Raw genomic sequence first — 18,889 nt, 5'->3', positions numbered from 1 at the left:
TATCAGTCCTCTAACTACCGATAATGGTTACAAGTCTTACACGTGCATATTCTCTGTGAATAAACACTCTTTGTTCTTTCCCGACAGCCACTAATACAGGCTTCCAGGTTTTCTTTCAAGTGTATGTCATAGCCCATCTACTAAAACAAAACAGGGCTATGACATACACTTATTATTATCAAATCTTATTTCAATTATGGCAGGCAAGGATATCTCACCATAGGATTTACACCAAGTAATCAAAATACTGATCAATAATCCAGAACTCTTTATTTTAAGGGAAAAAAATAGTAAAGCTAGGCAGAGATCAGGAATTAATGAGCAAAATGTGATTTGGAATTCGTGTAGGCATATATGTAGAGACCACCTTAAACCAAAGGCATCATTTACTAAGACCATACAGCAGGGGTGAAATCCAGCAGGTTCTAACAGGTTCTGGAGAACCGGTAGCAGAAATTTTGAGTAGTTTGGAGAACTGGCAAATACCACCTCTGCTGGCCCCAGAGGGGGGTGGGAATGGAGATTTTGTAATATCTTTCCCCCAGGAAGGGAGGGAATAGAGATTTTGCAGTATCCTTGCCCTGGAGTGGGGTGGAATGGAGATTTTGCAATATCCTTCCCCTGCCATGCCCACCAAGCCACGCCCACAGAACTGATAGGGAAAAACCTTGGATTTCACCCCTGGCATACAGTCATAGTAGCCACCGAGAGCAGACACTGTAGTGAAGGAAAAGATTTTTCTATTTTAAAACATTCCAGCAGGTGTAATGTTACACTGGCTACCAAAAAAAGGGAAAAAAATCATGATTCCAGATCTCTGCAACACTGTAGAATTTTGGATGTCAGCAATTTCCATTTGCATTCCAAAACTGCAATTTAAAGCAGCTCTCCTATGTTCCACATAAAATAAGATAAATATACGCATCAATAATGGGCAATACTTATCAAAATTTCTACCAAGTATTATTCAGTTCATTTACTATCTAAGAAAGAAAGTGGAAAAATAAATTGGTGTTATCAGAATAAAAATTCAGAACTGCAGAAGCTAGATGAACATGGAATATTAAAAATAAATATGGTGGATCTCAGGGCAAAATGGGTAGGTTTGACAAAAGGAGAGGAAGTGCATCCTCAGTATCCCTAATTACCTTTTAACCCCAAATAAAAGAAGAAGACAGTTCCTGGAATGGTCATCAAATTTTTGGGAAACTGATTGGCATAGGTTACCCTAATAATTGTCACAGTTTAGTTAGAAATTCATTACAGGCCAATTTCCTCCAGATGCTTGTGCAATCTATAGTACCAACTCATCCTGAAACAGCAAAAGATATGATTTATTCATTTCTTTGTTCTAGTCATATACCATCAAATCAATATAAACTCTGTTGTTTACAAAATGGTCAGCAAAAATTCCCATAATAGTTAAAATATTGTCTGGTAAATGTAAATAAATTGAAATGACCAATAGCACATAAAAATTACAACACAACCATAAATTTTATTGATATCATAAAAACTAAACAAAACAACTCATGACAAAGCCAAAGGAAATCATTCCAGCAATGAAAGCAATATAAACAACTCAAAGTAAAGTATGACAACAACAAACTTGACTGTCTTCACTTGAATAGCTTCTGAAACACTAGAAGCAGCAATACATTCTACAAAATAATCAATAAAAACAGTAAACCTGAAATAACAAAATAAATCAAAACACTTAGTTACCACGAATACAGCTCTCAATCATCCCTTCACATAGTAATGAAAAGATCAAGCAGAGGCCAACAAATCTGGTGGAGACCTCCTCCTTGCTATGCTCATAGCATATATAGACATGGTCCTTCTAATGTCTTCCAATCTTCCAATACGTATTCCAATATAGAGCTGGGCCTTAAGCAACCCCCTTCCTGCCTACTTAGACTAACACTCATGGTATTTCCTGAGTCTGGAAGACTGAATGAAGACTAAGCTATTCTTAGGAAAAGAAAGCCTGTCAGAATTTTTATAATTAAAAATTGTATTGAAAAAGGGAATCGTCAGAAAGGCTATTTCTCTCTCTCAAACATACCAAGAAAGTAAACTCCGTTTCTTTTCCTTCTATGGGCATATTGTTTTTCATGAGCCCTCAAAAGACAATCCTTTCCTGGTTCTTTCTCTCATTTGGCCTAGAAACGTAGAACGCTTGTCAACTAAGCCAGTAAAAATAAATCAGAAAGAAAGGAAATTAGTATTTCATCCTTTTTTGCTGAACTGTTAAAAGGAGCAAAGAAAGAAAGAAAGAAATGGACAGTGCTTCATTGATCCATTTTTGTTTCGCCTGACCCCCAAAATTTCCAATGGTCCAGCCTTTCATGACTGATAGCCCAGCAGCTCAGTATGAAATAATCTTTGGAAACAGGGAATGAAGACTAGCCAACTGGAATGAAAGCAGTAGATCAAATTGAAGCATACCAGGTGGATCAGTCTTCCCTGCTCTTGCCAGCAGAGAAAAAAGAATTATATTTTGGATCCAGAGCAAGAAAATTCATAGAACAGAATCTATAAAATTGGAAAGGACTTCAAAGGCCTTATAGTACAATCTTCTGGTAATAGGTAGCATGTTCCCAACTCACAAGTTGGAAGCATGGATCAGACCATCAACTTCAACAAATAGGACAAAGGACTGGGAGACTTTCTGAGATTCAGAAAGTGGCACAACAAATGGACCAATCATTTGATTTAGAACAATGAGAGAGAAAAACTACTACAGAAATAACCCTGGATATTTCCTTATGTAAAACACTGCATGGTACCGTCATAGCAGTGGTGGGTTTCAAAGATTTTTTTACTACCGGTTCTGTGGGTGTGGCTTGGTGGGCATAACAGGGGAAGGTTACTGTAAAATCTCCATTCCCTCCCCACTCCAGGGGAAGGTTACTGCAAAATCCCCATTTCCTCCCAATCAGCTGGGAGTCAGGAGTCAGAGAATAGATGGGCCAGTCAGAATTTTTACTACCGGTTCTCCGAACTACTCAAATTTTCCACTGCCAGTTCTCCAGAACTGGTCAGAACCTGCTGAAACCTACCTCTGCCTCATAGGTGGAAATGTTTAATAAATGAATGAGTTGGCAAATGTTTATCAGCCCTTTTCATAGGAGTAATTCTAATTTAATTAATGGAGAACACTCAGATTCTGATACTGATACCTCTTCCATTTTGAATGCTCCACTCCTGGCAACTGTCAGTCCTTTATTTTTTTCTTAAACCAAGTGAATATTTTATCAAAGGTGTTACCAGACTGCTGCCAGTTCAACTACAGAGCAGACTACACAATATACAGAGATAGTAATTTCTAATTCTGCAACACATTGGACTGTTTATTTTGTTAATCTTTTTCTTATCTCACAATGTAAAGTGAGATTAGTCAGTCGCTTATGTAACATCCTTGTAGGAAAGCCAATGTTCTAGCTTTATAGACAAAATACTTTAATCGTGCACTTTGCCGTGGATATTGGGTATGATAGTTTTGTTTTTTTTTAATGTGCAGGCTACAACATCTGTTTCTGGATAATGATCGGTCAGAATCCACCCATGTCTATGTCTCCATTCAGAAGAGAGGCCGACTGGTTGGCTGGGGGACCAACCATAATAATGTCTTTCCTGCTGGGGGGCTGGGACTATATGAACAATTGATTCTGAATAAAATTCACCTTTTTTGGTAACAGACCAGCACTAATCAGAGACAAAGGCTCTGCTTGTAAATTTCTTAATTTCTATAATTAAGCCATATTTAATTACTTATCTGGTCATTTGTTATTGGTATTGCAACAAAATAGTTAGGTACATCCCTTTTCTGTTTCTTATAGATTATCTGTTCTTTATGGCCCCCAGATTCCTTCTCTTCTACAAGTATATTTTGTGTTCCTTTATTTAAACTAAATAATTGTTGATCAAGAACATTCTTCTGTAACAACCCTAAATTGGCTTTTTAAAAAAAATCTTCCTCATTTTCATTCCATTGATGAGCATTTAATGTTCCCATTGATTCTGCATTTGGGGCCTCATTATGCAGTTTCCTCTCAGTGACCATTTTTTAAAATTTATTTTCTTTTTGCTCTTCTTGTAAAAGCTTTTTCAGCAGTAGATGCTTTGAGTCCCAGTTCCACCTAAGCTGTTGTGGCAGGGTTTCTTTTAGAATGGGTTCTTTTGCCTCTTGGTGGACACACTTAGAATCCATCCCACGTGCCCCTTCCTCGGCTTGCTGCTGTTTCGTTTTAGCAGCTATTATCTCTTCCCCATGTTGTGCCTGCTGCTTCACGGGAGATATATTCTTAGGCGTGTTGGAAAAATGCCAACAGATATTCTCAAGTGACATTTCTCCTAGATTCTCTTCTAGCTGCATAGTGACACATGGAGACAAAAAACTCTTTTTTACATTCCGCGGAATCCTCTTTGCAGGCTCAGATGATATCTTTCCATTGTGATTCCAGTGCTGCTGTACATCAACAGTTACAGATGGTGCAGTGTTTTTCTTTTGTACCTCTACAGATTTCTCTGGATCCTCTCTTTTTCATCCCACTGCTGCTGAATGTTCCCTATCGTATGCTGAGATTTATTCCCTTTCCTCTGCGGTATATGAGACATCCTTTGTGGTGCCTCCCTGTACTGCCATTGGGGAGACAGTCTTTGTGTTGGCCTGGGGTGTGTTTCCTTTTAGCAATTGTTGACATCCATTTAGGTGGTTTGGCAGCTTCTTTGCCTCCTCATTTTTCTCCCTCAGTAGCAGCAATTGCTGATTCATAACCTTGGCTTATAACCAGTATTTCCTAATTTGTTTGTCTTATAAAGTATCTCTCTTTTAAAGGCTTGAGACCAATTACGTAAAGAACTACAAGAGATTAAATGGAGGCTAGTTGCTAAGACTAATTGCCAACAATGAAAAGATCCATTTGATTAGATAATTCTGTCACATAATGGAAAAAGGCTTGAGCGGCAGGCCTAGGCTTTGTCCATCTTTGTTGTCTACACTTTTTTTGGTGTTAAGATTTAAGTGGAAAAAACAAGGAAAGACAATGTTAGTCACACAATCTTTGTCCTATGATGTCACCTTTGAAGCAGGGGTGAAATCCAGCAGGTTCTGACAGGTTCTGGAGAACCAGCAGTGGAAATTTTTAGTAGTTTGGTGAATCGGCAAATACCACCTCTGGCTGGCCCCAGAGTGGGGTGGGAATGGGGATTTTGCAATATCCTTCCCCTGGAGTGGGGTGGGAATGGAGATTTTGCAGTATCCTTTCCCTGCCACTCTCACCAAGCCACACCATGCCCACCAAGCCAGGCCCACAGAACCGGTAGTAAAAAAAAAACACCACTGCTCTGAAGGATGTATATGTTTTATACATCAATTATCGGCAGATTACATCAGTTATATCAGCTATGCCATGTCTAAAGGGAGAAAGATAATTCTTCTTGATAGTTTAAAAAGTCATTTGCAACTCACTTATTACTTACAGCACAAGAGAACTTACTATTGTCATTATAATAGATGTTTTCTGTACATTCTGCCTTCTTGTTTTTTCTTGTCTATAATGCATAATTTTATAATACAATAAATATATAATACAGTAATATAATACTAAAATAATGTAATGCAGTAATACATAATGCATAATTTTATAATACAGTAAAATATATAACAGCAGTTGAAGTACAGACCTATAGGAATCCTACAGACAATGAAATAGCACTAAAATAGATTACAATCAAAGAAAAGCTAATTTTAAAAAAATCTCATGAGCTAATGAGGGGGGGAACGTTGATTTTAAAAAAGGAAAATTCTTTATAATTTGGGGAAAAGAGATACATAAGATCCATCCTGTTTTTGATGTTAAAAGTACTTCCATGAGTCTTACCATCTCTTTAGTAGCAGTCAGACTGTGATGATATTAACAGATGAGAACTTCAATAGCTTATTAAACTGAGGACAAGGTATTGTCTAAAACATGGCAGATATATTAATTGCAGCACAGGGTTTTGGGAATTTCCATCTTGCCTAAATTACACTCTAAATATAGTACCTCAGATAAGGATAACTATGAAAAAAGCAAAATAGCCCCTCCTCAGCAATAAAACTTGAAAACATTTAGCTGAAGGTTTTACTTTTCTCCCTCCACTCCAGTGGGAACACTTACATGGTTGTGAACTTAATGGAAGTCTCTTTGGCACACAAAATGCATAATAACCTTGTCAGAATAACATCATTTTAGAGCTGCTTTTTCCCTCGCCAAGTAAGCAAGGAAGATTGGGAGGGGGGGAGGAGTTCAGAGATTTGACCGTTAATGGTGTTTTAAATTTAATGTTTCCAGAACTGAATGGAATAGTCCCATGTAAATTAGTGCAGCCGGTCAGAAAACATATTGCATATTCTTTTCAATTAAGCTTAAATCTGATGGCAGATTTCTGTTGGGGCAGCACTCTTATTTTGGGTTGATTTTTTACCTTCAAGAATTGCAAGAAACCATCCAATTTACTCTGAGATAATTGAAGAGTAATTTAAAATTTCAAATAAGCTAGAAGGGATTCAGTGACGGAGTAGGTTAATGTCAAATTGCAAGACAACTCTATTTTTAAACAAAAAAAACCCTCTACCTTACCAATGTTGTGGAATAGTGATTCTATACCCCCTTAGCAGGCAAGGACAATCAATAAAGAAAACATTTATTCAACAGCAATAGTTAGATCTGTTCTGCAAGAACAGAAACCAGCATAATTACAATATTTATCAACATGCATAGCATAAGATGTTCATTTTTCATTGCTTTAATGGATGGTTTTGCTTCATATGGTTACATTTTTACTTGTCGTCTTCTTCATCATCATCATTTTTTTATTTTTATTTTTTTGCATTTTTGACCACATAGCAAATACACTTTGTTCCCTGTACGGTTTTTTAAAATGCTGAATGGTCACTTCCTCATCCTCGACTATACTCACATATGTAAATTACTTGGGCATCCTTGCAGGAGATAATTAAGATCTGTCACTGCACCAGCATGACAGTAGGCAAGTGGGAAGGTAAAGGGAACACAAAACTGCTAATGAAGACAAACTGTTAGCTAAGAGAAACTTACTAAACCAAAAATATGATCTGCAATAAGGAGAAGCCAAGCATTTTTCACATGTTCCCCACCCAGGTCTTGTCTTGAATTCTTTTTTTAAAAAGCAAAATCTTTGGCCAGAGAGACACTTCCAAGATATTGAATACTTCCCTCAGCAGCATGTGGGTTCCCTTCCATACCTTGAGGTTCCTTTTTAATATCCGGAACTATAGCTTTCTACAGCCCTGCTAATATATCAACTGTGGAACCCAAACTGGGTCCCAGCACAATTCTTCAATGTAGGAAATGAACAGGGCTATATATAGGCCACACCAAATTGAATATGTAAGAAGACTCAAGGAGGAGGAAGAAAACAAAGCAGTTTCTTCCATGTCTCTTGCACATGCCTTCTTGATGGTTATATAGATTGGTTTCCTCCACAAATGTCTCTACTATAGGATCCAAAGCAAAGAGGCCCACAAAATCCAGTGCCATCACCGATTCTATGAACAATACCAACTCTATAAAACCAGACACATCACTAGAAGCCAAAATCACAAGACTATGTCTGATTTACTTTGGCCATCTTATAGCAATAGCACTTAGACTTATATACCACTTCACAATCCTTTATAGCCCTCTCTAAGCGGTTTACAGAGTCAGCATATTGCCACCAACAATTTGGGTCCTCATTTTACCCACCTCAGAAGGATAGAAGGCTGAGTCAACTTTGAGCCTGGTGAGATTTGAACTGCCAAATTGCAGGCAGCTGGCAGTCAGCAGAAATAGCCTGCAGTACTGCATTCTAACCACTGTGTCACCATGGCTTATTTATGTGTGCAAATTAATTGGAGAAGTCAATGGTGCTAGGAGTGATTAGTGGAACAAGAAAAAGGGGCAACTAAAGTCCTTCTTCTAACTAGTGCATTATACAGGTCCTCAATGGAAGGCAGGCTGGTTGCAAATGTTTTTCTTGCAGTCTATTTTTCTCCCTTATTTCTCTATCCATAGAGAACCAAAATTATAATTAAACATATTTATTTCATCTCTACAAATTTTTTTACAAGCATTGTAAAGCAAATAAAAACTGAACTTTGCAACTATCTTTGGTCATTTAAAAAGGAACCAGTTCAGTTTTCCAAGCCCATATGTACCTATATGTCCTTATCCTTTGAGGTAAGAATAAAAAGAATAAGAAGCCACAGGGATTAAATGCATGAAAGAAGTTTTTTAAAAGTTAGCTAATTATAATACCCATATCATTCACTATACCTTCCATATCTTTTTGTCCTACAGACCATCCTTGCCTCTGCCAATCTCTTCAAAGGTTGCCTTTTATTCTTTAAACTTTGCATCTTTTTCAAGATTTCACAGCTCCGGCCATGACTTTGCCAGTCTCCCTTTTCAATTGTTCATTGTTTATTCATCTATTTCTTTTGCAATTTGAGACTCATTCATTCTTTTTATAAGAACAACCCATCTCCACATTTTTTTCACGTGAAAAAAATTCACTTGAATTCACTTTTAAATTCAAGCCATATACAGTACAATTAGCACTCATTCATTCTTAATCCTAATTCCTCTTTTATTTACAACATACACCAGCTAAATATTCCATTCCCACTCCATTCAACTGACTTTTATGTTTCTCCTGACATGCAGTACCAACTCTAATTGCCGTAAAACATAGTGGGAAAAAACACGCTCTTATATAAAACCATTTTCATTTCACTGAAACAACATTATTTTTCTATGTTTCTATAAGATGCGCAAATATACAACTTCTTTTTTCTTATCAGACAAATACCTTGGTCTTTGATGCATTAATTTTTAGCTCCATGCTCCATTGGAGCATACAATACAGTAATATTTGCTGAAAATTGCTTGAATCCCCAATCAACAACAAAATGTATATGCAAAATACACATACTTTCCCAATCAATATATTTCTACCATCTTCATAAGTGTTCCTTATAGATATAAAAAAGGAACTCAGAACTCATTACCCATCCTTGCCTTAATCTCATTCAATGTTGAACCATTTGTTAAGAATTCTATTTATTCTCACTCATGCTTTACGTGCATCATATGCTACTCTTAATCATACTTAGCAAGCAAATTTCAACTCTAAAGTTTCACAAAACCTTCCATAATTCAACTCTATTTTTTTTTTAATTTGATTTATATGCCGCCCTCCTCCGGAGACTCAGGGCGGCTTACAATGCGTTAAGCAATAGCCTTCATACTTTTGTATATTTATACAAAGTCAGCTTATTGCCCCCACAAACTGGGTCCTCAATTTACCTACCTTAGAAAGGATGGAAGGCTGAGTCAACCTTGAGCCTGGTGAGATTCGAACTTACAGTAATTGCAGACAGCTGGTGTTAATCACAATGCTATCAGTCTGCTGAGCCACCAGCAATAATAAATATTTCATTATTTATTTGTTTATGGGATTTATAGGACCACCCAATTCAGACAATGTTAACTCTGGATGACATAGAAAAAAAACAAGCAATAAACAAACAAAAAAGCATGCAACATTAACAACAACAACAACAACAACAACCCAATATATAAAATGTAAGCTGGTTTCCAAATGTGATAATGTTACACTCAAAAGAGGTTCCACTCAGCTGGAGCCATTCCTTTGCTATGTGCATGAAAGAAAAGATTTATGCATAAAAATCTACAGAACTTTCTTCCAAACAGATATTTGCCAGGCATCTTTATATTCATTTTTGGGTCTTCAAATGACCAAACCACTTTTTCTGTGTACTCTTATTTCATTCCCATCCATCTATTTATGTCTCCTAGCAGAACATTTTTCTTCTGGATTATATTCCTTCCATCTCGATAATGCTGAAATATAATTGCTACACTATACTTCAATCACAATCAGACCAACAAAGTGATGAACTAAGTGCTGTAAATTCTGATAAATCAAAGACGGTGAAATATTCATCGCTTCTTCTAAATTCCACATTTATATATGCAACAATTGAGATTGAAATGCTGCATCCAAAATCAAAACTTTAAGGGCAAATCAAATATTATTTTTCCTGCATAAGAACATGGCAGTTGTAATGCTCCTATTTATTTCAGTGAAAAACTTTGTCCCACGATTATCAACATAATCTTCACATATAATTATTTAATATTTATCCCACCTTTCTTCTAAAGTGTTCAGGACAGCGCTTATTGTTCTTTTTGTCTCTACAAAAATCTATAGTCTTAGAATGATTGGCCCAAGATTTTCAAGCAACTAGACTCAAAAACAATACACTAAGTTATAAACTTATTTTGGAAACCACAGTGGTTGAATTCCAACAATAAAGTAAGCCATAATCCTTTACTGTCTGGATGCGATTCAGAATTTCTGGATATATATACCAGATTGTTCTGGTACCTTATGCATTCTATGGTCTTTTTCACTGAGCTGAAATCTTCCTGAAATACACAACATACTCCAACTAACAAAAGGTTAACAAGAACTGCTAACTACTATTAACAACTACTGCTGATTTCTATGGAACTACAAACTATTTAATAGAAGTTCAAACTCCTAGAGGTCCAGTTACTGTATTTCTATGATATTTACCCAATCTCAATTATTTTTCCAAACTGTTTTTGAAATGTAATCCTCTTGTTTTGTTTAGTGGTTTGATTATTCTATAATAATAATCCTTAAGAGATTTTTTTTCCAAGGTTTGATGAATAAAATATCTCAACGATGCTTAATATGTCTACATTTCCTAGCAGGAGCAATAAAAATAAAGGCACTGCAATAAAACTGGTCAGCACAGTACATAGACAGGGATAATGGAAAAGACAAAGAATACCAAGTTATTTAAACTTTCTAAAGTTTAAATTTAAAGCTACACGGACCACCAGCTATAGAGAAATATATATCTCAGTTCAATATAAGGAGGGTTTTTTTCCTATCACCTTTTATTTTTCTCTCCTTAACAATTAGGTTTATTAAAAAGAGGATAAGGCTCAATTTGCTATCAAAAACCCAGCATGGATTAAATATCTCCTGCAAGTGAGAATCTATTGATTCCTTATGAAACTGTAGCAAGAGTGATGCTAATTTATACACTCAGAATAATCATACTTTCTCAAAACATGGACATGGGCAGCATCCTGACGCTTTACCTGCAGGAAGATGACATAAAAGCAGGGCATGGGCTTATTTTATTGGGAGTTAGAGGGATCTCCATGGTAGAAATATTTATCAAACAGAGAGATGAATGCTTCATGCACCATAAGATCTGATGCCATTGAATACTAATAACAGAAGACAAACCTAGCAAATTAAGGCAGTGGACGGATCTCCCATGGCCTTTTTCTTACGTTGCATATTTCATCATAGTGTTTCAGCATCTTAGAATATCTGTGATCAATTTAACAGAGAATGATCAGAAAAAATGCATGAAACCAGAACTGAAAAATCCAATCTATATATGCATGAGAAAAAGCTGAATGCAAGAAGATTATGCTTATAAATATACCAGGTCTTATTGGGCCTTGAAAATCCAGATGTGTGTTTACCTGTTATATCTGAAGTTCATTTCTTGGTTCTGTTCTCCTAAGAAGAGTATTTAAATCCAGATATAATAATACAAACAAACTTTGCATTAAGCTAACTTGTTCACACCCTAAGAAGATCAGCATCTGAAGAATCTCATATGATTCTGCCTTGGTTACTGTCAGCTGCTGTTTGTGGCAGTGGGCCAGACTTAATTCTGCAATTTGCAGGACCATCTAAATTTAGTAAGTTGGATCTGAGGCACTACTTTCAAAAATCATGCCTAGATGCAATGTCCTACTGCTTGGTTACATGATAAAAGTAGTTTCAATTCAGAATAAATTCAGAAATAAATCATAATCCCATTCTTCCAGAAACAAAATAGCATTCAATTAAGTAGAGTTATACTCTTACGTTTTTAAGTAGCTTTTGCGGTCTACATACATATGGGTGTAGAAAGAGAAAGAAAATAATGTTGGGGAAAAGATCTGGATACTAATTACATATAGCCTCAACATTAGAAGAGTTGAAATATTATAGTTAAAGTCTTAAATGGAATTCACCCAAACTTTCCCTGCTTTGAAAACCTAGGTCAGCCTAGGCAAATGTTCAAATCCCAAATATTCACTGCTCAAAGAAAAATAAATTCTGTCATTTGTTTTGTTTTTATTGACACAAATTCCACTACTTTTACCTACATATGTTCTAAACCAGTAGTGAAATCCTCTGCGGATTGCCACTGGTTCACTGCCCGTGCATGCGCGGTGTGCGCCACAAGCACACTGCGCATGCATGCACAGTGGATGCCAAAAGCACACTGCACATGCATGCGCAATGCACACTAACACATGCTGCATACGCATGTGCAGTGTGCACCAAACACACACTTTGCTGGAAAAAGAAGGCTTAACAAGGTAAGAAAGAGCCTGTAGTACAGTGGACTAAAGCACTGTAATTAAAATCTGCTGCTTGCAATTACTGCAAGTTCAAATCTCACCAGGCTCAAGGTTGACTCAGCCTTCCATCCTTTCAAAGGTAGGTGAAATGAGGACCCAGATTGTGGGGGCAATAAGCTGACTTTGTATAAATATACAAAAGTATGAAGGCTATTGCTTAACGCATTGTAAGCTGCCCTGAGTCTCTGGAGAAGGGTGGCGTATAAATTAAAGCAAAAAAAAAAAAAAAAGTAGAACAGTGAAGGGGAGAACAGCTGTGCCGCGCAATTTAGATTTGCTAGAAAGCAGGATTTCCTGCTTTCTAGTGGATATAAATCGCGCGGGACAGCTGATTGTCAGAAATACCAGTTCGGATGAACCAGTAGCTTTTTTTTACTACCAGTTCGCCTGAACCGGTGCAAACTGGTAGCATTTGACCCCTGTTCTAAACTAACCTCAAAGTGTCTATGTCTTACTCCAAAATATATAAGAATATGGTAGAAAATATGGTGTCAACCAAATATTGCTGAATTACCTATCCAAGGATTTCAGCATGGTGGATTACCAATCCAAGGATGTCAGCACGATGGATGGGAGGGGCAGATATGGCGGGAGCAGGGGACCATATCATGTGTCGGGGGTGCACACTCGCTACTTGAGAGCAATTGCGCGCCCCGGTCCCCAAGGCTCCTCTCGGATACTAGGTGGCACAGTTACTCAGGACCTGGGCCTCTGGCTGATGCTGTGCAATGCCAGGTCTGTGGTAAATAAGGCCCCCCTCATTTACAATCTTATTCAAGAGGGGGGAGCGGACCTGGCGGGTATTACGGAGACCTGGTTGGGCCCGGAGGGAGGGGTCCCTCTGGTTGAGATATGCCTACCAGGCTTCAGAGCATTCCATCAGCCGAGGGCCCAGGGGAGGGGCAGGGGAGGGGCGGTTATTATTAAAGAAGGTCTTGGTCCGAGAGAGACCACTGTGTCACAGATTGCCGGATGTGAGTCCCTCTTTGTGAGATGGGGTCATGGGGTTCAGATGGGCTTGCTGCTTACGTACCTGGCTCCCTGCCATGTAGCAATGGCCCTGCCCGAGCTACTTGACGTGATAGCCACGGTGGCAGTTGATACACCCAGGCTTATGGTCATGGGTGATTTCAACTTGCCGTCCGTTGGTGAAATATCAGAGATGGCTCAGGAGTTCATGGCTTCCATGAAGGCCATGGACCTGACCCAGTTAGTTCATGGCCCCACTCACAGGGGGGGGACACACTCTGGACTTGATTTTTGTCTCTGGCCAGTGGTTGAGTAGTCTTATTATAGGGGATATAGACATGAAACCCTTGTCATGGTCAGATCACTCACTCCTTCGTCTGGACCTTCGAACCACTACACCCCGCCACAGGGAGACGGAGCCAATTAGGTGGGTCCGCCCCAGGCGCCTGATGGATCCTGATAGGTTCCAGATGGAGCTTGGGCCATTTCCTGAAGATCTGGCACACGACTTGGCCGAGGACCTGGTGGCTGCCTGGGATCAGACGGCTGGTGGGGCCTTGGATCGAGTCGTGCCTTTGCGGCCTCTGACCCGGTGTCGATCCCTCGCAGCTCCTTGGTTCACCGAGGATCTGAGGGAGATGAAACTCTGGAAAAGATGCCTAGAGAGCGGTTGGAGGGCCAGTCTCGCTGAATCTGACCGAACACTGGTAAAGTCGCATATTAAGACCTACTTAGTGGCGATAAAAGCGGCAAAGTTTAATTACTTTTCCGCTCTTATTGCATCATCAGAGAATCGTCTGGCCGCCCTGTTTAGGGTAACCCGCTTCCTGCTTCACCTGGGAGCACGGGAGGACCCCTTGGAAGGCAGGGCAGAGGATTTCGGACAATATCTGTATGACAAAATCACTCAGATCCGGGGGGATTTGGACTCTGACTGGGTAGATTCGGGCAGGGTGGCGAGGAATAGTCTTGAGAATGTTATCTGGGAAGAGTTTGACTCTGTGACCCCTGATGACATGGACAGGATTCTGGGAGACTTAGTGCGGCCACATGTTTACTGGATCCGTGTCCCTCCTGGTTAGTACTGGCTTCCTGGGAGGTTACACGAGGCTGGCTCCAGGGAATTGTTAACGCTTCGTTGAGTGAGGGTTACTTCTCCATGGCCTTGAAAGAGGCCTCTCCTCAAGAAGCCTTCCCTGGACCCGGCAGTATTAGCCAACTATCGTCCTGTCTCCAACCTTCGCTTTGTGGCGAAGGTTGTCGAGAGTGTGGTAGCACGACAGTTTCCGCAGTACCTGGAGGAAACGTCTTATCTAGATCTGTTCCAGTCGGGTTTCAGGCCCGGGCACAGCACGGAAACGGCATTGGTCGCGTTGGTAGATGATCTCTGGAGGGCTTGGGACAGGGGTTGCTCCTCTGTTCTGGCTCTGTTAGACCTCTCAGCGGCTTTTGATACCATCGACCATGGTATCATGCTGCACCGGTTGGAAGAGTTGGGAATGGGGGGCACCGTGTTACGGTGGTTCTCCTCCTTTCTCTCAGACTGGTCACAGTTCGTGTTGGTAGGGGGGCAGAGGTCGACCTCGAGGCCTCTTATATGTGGACTGCCTCAGGGGTCGGTCCTCTCGCCCCTTCTGTTCAACATTTATGTGAAGCCGCTGGGCGAGATCATCCGTGGCTTTGGGGTGAAGTACCATCAGTACGCTGATGACACCCAGCTGTACATCTCCACCCCAGGCCACCTCAACGATGCCCTTGAAGTGATGTCCCAGTGCCTGGAGGCTGTGCGGATCTGGATGGGGAGGAACAGGATCAAGCTCAACCCTTCCAAGACTGAGTGGCTGTGGTTCCTGGCATCCCGATATAGTCAGTTGACTCCATCACTGACTATCGGGGGCGAGTCGTTGGCCCCCACAGAGAGGGCGCGCAATCTGGGAGTCCTCCTGGATACGCAGCTGTCCTTGGAGGAACATCTGATGTCTGTAGCCAGGGGGACCTTCTGTCAGGTTCGCCTGATTCGCCAGTTGCGGCCCTTTCTTGATCGGGATTCCCTGTGCACAGTCATTCATGCCCTCGTCACCTCTCGCCTGGACTACTGCAACGCTCTCTACATGGGGCTCCCCTTGAAGAGCACCCGGAGGCTCCAACTGGTCCAGAATGCGGCCACGCGGGTAGTCACGGGAGCCGCATGGTGCTCCCATACAACACCTCTCCTGTGTGAGCTGCACTGGCTCCCAGTGGTCTTCCGGGTGCGCTTCAAGGTGTTGGTTATCACCTTTAAAGCGCTCCATGGCATAGGACCTAGTTATCTTTGAGACCGCCTGCTGCTACCGATGGCCTCCCATCGACCTGTGCGCTCCCACAGAGAGGGCCTCCTCAGAGTGCCATTAGCCAAGCAATGTAGGGGGAGGGCCTTCTCTGTGGAGGCACCTACCCTCTGGAATCAGCTGCCCCCAGAGATAAGGAGAATCCAAGACCTCGGTGCCTTCCGCCGTGCCCTTAAAACCTTCTTTTTCCAACAAGCCGGGCTGGCCTAACACTTTTTAAAATGTTTTTAATTGTCTGTTATTGTTTTAATCATGGGGCCAAATTTCTATATATCTTTTTAATTGTATTTTAATGTTTGTAGTTTATGTTTTTACTTGGCTGTTCACCGCCCTGAGAACTCAGGGAGAAGGGCGGTATACAAATTAAATATTATTATTATTATTATTATTATTATTATTATTATTATTAATAATAATAATAATAATAATAATAATAATAATAATAATAATAATAATAATAATAATGTCCAGTAAGGTGTCCCAATGAGTTGGAAGACAAATATGCAAACAGAAACCTGAAAAATTATGTTAAAAAGATAATTATGTAGTGCTATAAAACTATTTATCCATGGAAACATTAGACTAGATAAATATTTTCTTAACCACCCACCAATGACAGCAGTGCTAAAATTTCACAGCTGGAACATTTATCAGCCACATGCCTATCTGTATTGGATTTCCTTGGGGAATCCAGTAGATTGTTACATTAAATTAAGATGGCTAATGAAGTATAAATATCCACATCATGCTACAATTTATAGAAAAGCTAACAAGCCAAGTATCCTATATGAACCGATAGCTAAATCTATCATTCATCTAATAAAGCAGCATTCCCAACCTTTCCAGTTTTGTGAACTAGCAGAAGGGAAGAGTTACTCTGTGTGAGCGGAGGGGGGGATTGCCCGCAGCTCCATTTGCGCAAGCATGTGCTCAGCTGCCACTTCCACAGTCCAGTTTTGAACTGGGGTTGGGGACCCCTGTAATAAAGGATAGTTGTGGGAGAAAAGTGCTGGCTGAGTGTGTAATAGTCATTCACTTAGATCACACTCATTCTGATAGCTAGTTTTATCATAAGAGCACGTGTTCACTAAGCGCTTCTGTGTCCCAGTTCTGCAAAGGTTGCGGCCTGATACTGGGCCACAGCCCAGGGGTTAGGGACCCCTGTAATAAAGGATAGTTGTGAGAGAAAAGTGCTGACTGCATGTATAATTCAGTCAGCACTTAGATCACACTATTCTGATAGCTAGTTTTGCTAGGAAAACAATTGGCATGTTTTTAGTGACTCTAAATATAATAATCTTCCCAACCCCCCTCCGCCACCCAAATCCTGCTGTGCTGCATCAATCATCATGAAGGAGAAGTGAGTGGCCAATCTACATTCCAATACAAAAACAACGAGACTTAACAGACTGTGCAAATTATTGTACAATATCCTTAATTTCACATGCTAGCAAAATAATACTTAGGGTTATCCGATGCAGATTAGAGCCCTGCATGCAAAAAAAAGATGCCAGATGTTCAAGCTGGCTTTAGAAAAGGCCAAGGAACACAGAACATTATTGCTGATGCACACCGGATAATTGAAAAAGACAAACAGTTCCCAAAAGAAGTCAGTATAGGTTTCATTGATTATAGAAAAGCCTTTGATTGTGTCAATCACCTCAAGCTGTGGAAAATGGTCAAAAAAGTAGAATCTCAGAACATTACATTGCTCTTACGAGAAACTTGTATATACAGATCAGGAAGCCACAGTCCAGACAGAAAATGATGAAACAGATTGGCTTCAGGTTGGTAAAAGAGGCTGCATACTTTCTCTTTATTTATTCAGCATATATGGGGAATATATATTAAGGGAAACTGGATTGGAAGAAGATGAGAAAATGGGAGGAAGAAACATCAATATCCTGCAGTATTCTGATGACACTAAGCTGATAGCTAAAAATGAGAAGGAACTGCGAGTTATAATACTGAACATCAAAGAGAGCAATGAAAAAAATTGGAATAAAATTGGAATAAAATTAAATATAAAGAAGACCAAACTAATGACTATAGCAAGAACCACCAGCCTTGGAACTGGCAATGAAAATATCAATGTGGGGCACAGCTTCTGCCTTCAACAATAACGGAACAAGTAGTCAAGAAATATGCCGCAAGCTAGCACTTGTTAGAGCTACCATGAAAAATTTGGAGGAAATAATCAAATGCCATCATCTTATGCCTACAAAGATCATAATTGTGCAAGCTATGATATTTCCTATGACACTCTATGGAAGTGAAAGTTGGATTTTAAAAAAGCAGGATAGGAAAAGCCAAGAAAACAAACCGATGGACCATTGAATAACTCAACCTATACTTCTCACTCAAGGCAAATAACCCTACTTTGGAAACATTATGCAAAGACCCAGCTCTCCAGAGGAGGCTCTGATGTGGGGGAAGGTAGAGGGAAAGAGAAGAGGTCAACCAGCAACAAGGTGGACGGACTCAGGTAGAGTGGCAATGAGTTCACGTTTCCTGTGACTTAAAAGAATAGGGAATAGAAAGAGATAATCATATATATGTTATTCCACATACTCAATCAAATGCATTAGTCCAATTATAATTAATTTTAATATATCAAAAATGTTTTCTCTTACTGCTTATATTAGGTAAATGTGTGAAAGTCGATCATGAGTGGGTGGCATGATCACTAATATTAGCTATGCCTAATTTAGCTTTTAAAATGAAATGCATCTTTAAAAAATATTCGGTAAAAAATATACAAGAAAATGTGTCAATTTTATTCAAAAGAATTCATATATAGCTTTATCAGAATGAGTATTTCTCAAGAGATAGTGCATTGATGACAAAGGTTTCCATAGAATTTGAAAACCTGCATTATCATTTGAACAGTTTTGATTTGCCCTAATAGAAGTATTGTCCTATCAATATGTAATTATTGTTTTTGATACACTGACCATTATTGAGCTTATGCAGAAAAATCATACTTATTTTAGATCATATAACATGTTAAAGTAAAATGTAATTATTTGTACT

Source organism: Pituophis catenifer, unplaced genomic scaffold, assembly GCF_029215685.1.
Source record: "Pituophis catenifer annectens isolate HBS135680 unplaced genomic scaffold, rPitCat1.0.hap2 SCAF_3, whole genome shotgun sequence".
Lineage (NCBI taxonomy): Eukaryota > Metazoa > Chordata > Lepidosauria > Squamata > Colubridae > Pituophis > Pituophis catenifer.
Note: the sequence above shows the minus strand (reverse complement) of the source record.